The sequence below is a fragment of the Bos indicus genome, chromosome 2, assembly GCF_029378745.1.
Source record: "Bos indicus isolate NIAB-ARS_2022 breed Sahiwal x Tharparkar chromosome 2, NIAB-ARS_B.indTharparkar_mat_pri_1.0, whole genome shotgun sequence".
NCBI lineage: Eukaryota > Metazoa > Chordata > Mammalia > Artiodactyla > Bovidae > Bos > Bos indicus.
In genome coordinates this window covers 70,274,251-70,275,600 of record NC_091761.1, presented here as the reverse complement: position 1 = coordinate 70,275,600, position 1,350 = coordinate 70,274,251, and the positions used below count along the sequence as shown (strand labels likewise).

The window sequence follows — 1,350 nt, the reverse complement described above, 5'->3', positions numbered from 1 at the left end:
ACCCTTTTCTTCTTATGGGACTCCAATTGACTCTTTTGCTATTACACTTATCATTTGGGTTTTTATTATGTGGCTTCGCAGTTAAAGAACTTTCATTTTATTTTTTCTTATTTTTTTAGGCTTTTAGTTCTCTGGTGAAATATCTAACCTTGCCTACTATCTTCTTGAATATAGAAGGGATTGTTATTTAAAGTCTTTATCTGATAAGTTTGATAACTGGACACCCCATGGATCTGACTCTATCTTCTGTTATTTCTATTTATTATCAGTCATTTTGTTTTACATCTTTGTATACCTACTTTGCTTTTGAGTGTGTTCTCCTAACTGTAGTGCAAAATTGTTGGTGGGAAAAATGGTGAGAACAAAAGTGATGTTATATTTCACCAAAAAGGATTTTTGTTAGTTCTGACTGAAGCTAGGGAAGCTAATAATTAAGGATCACCTTAACCCAGCTTTATAGCTTAAGATTTTACTGGCTATTCAGATGACATGAATCTGCCCTTGTCAGGGCTGGTTTATTTCTTTTTTTTTTTTTTGGCTATTACAAAAGTTTATTTAACAAAAAAGTTCAGTAAGAAAATGTACACAACCCAATTTTTCTGGTAGTAAAATGTGGAGAGGGGACACGTGGAAGCGTTGATTTCTCTGGTGAACTCAGCCATTGTTCATACTCGTTCCAAGGCTTCTAACATGATGATACTATTTCCTCGTATTACCACCATTCCAATATTGTTCTGTTGCCCACTAGTTGCTATTTCCACACATTCATCTATCACAAGATTAATAAAGGGATCCAATCCCCACAATATTCCTTGGACATGTCTGCCACTATTTAATTTCAATGATAACTTCTTGTCCATAAATTTCTTCAACTTGGAGGGTGTGCTTTGCTCATGATGTCTACTCTCTGGTTTATTTCTGATTCACCTTTATTTCTTGGATATATTCCTTTGGGGTTACACCTAAAATGGGGGATTACTAGCTTCCCATCACTCCCCCTTGACTGGCTCTGGAATCCAGCTCTAGTCTCTTTAGCCATATGAGGCTAAAAACTAGGGGAGTTTAGTCCCCCTATCCTTAATCCAAGGTCAATGTCTGCTCACGGGGGAAAAGCAACATGATTGCTTTTCTCTAGATTTAGATTTTCTCCTGGGTTTTGACCTGGAAGTTCTCCATTACTCCAGTAGCTCTTAAAAACACTTTATTCATCTCTTCTACTTATTTTCTGTAGGAGGCTTGATTTTAATTACAAGCGTGTAACGGCTAGAAACCATTAAGTGAGAAAATAGATGTGTTCTGTTTTGTCCAATGGTTGGATGAAATCTGATGGATGGAATTTACAAAGAGGCC

At 36.4% G+C, this 1,350-nt stretch overlaps 1 pseudogene; it reads right to left on the bottom strand.

Annotated features, from left to right (window-relative positions):
- Positions 1-539: 539 nt before the first annotated feature.
- Positions 540-895, bottom strand: LOC109576654 (small nuclear ribonucleoprotein G pseudogene; annotated as a pseudogene).
- Positions 896-1,350: the final 455 nt, after the last annotated feature.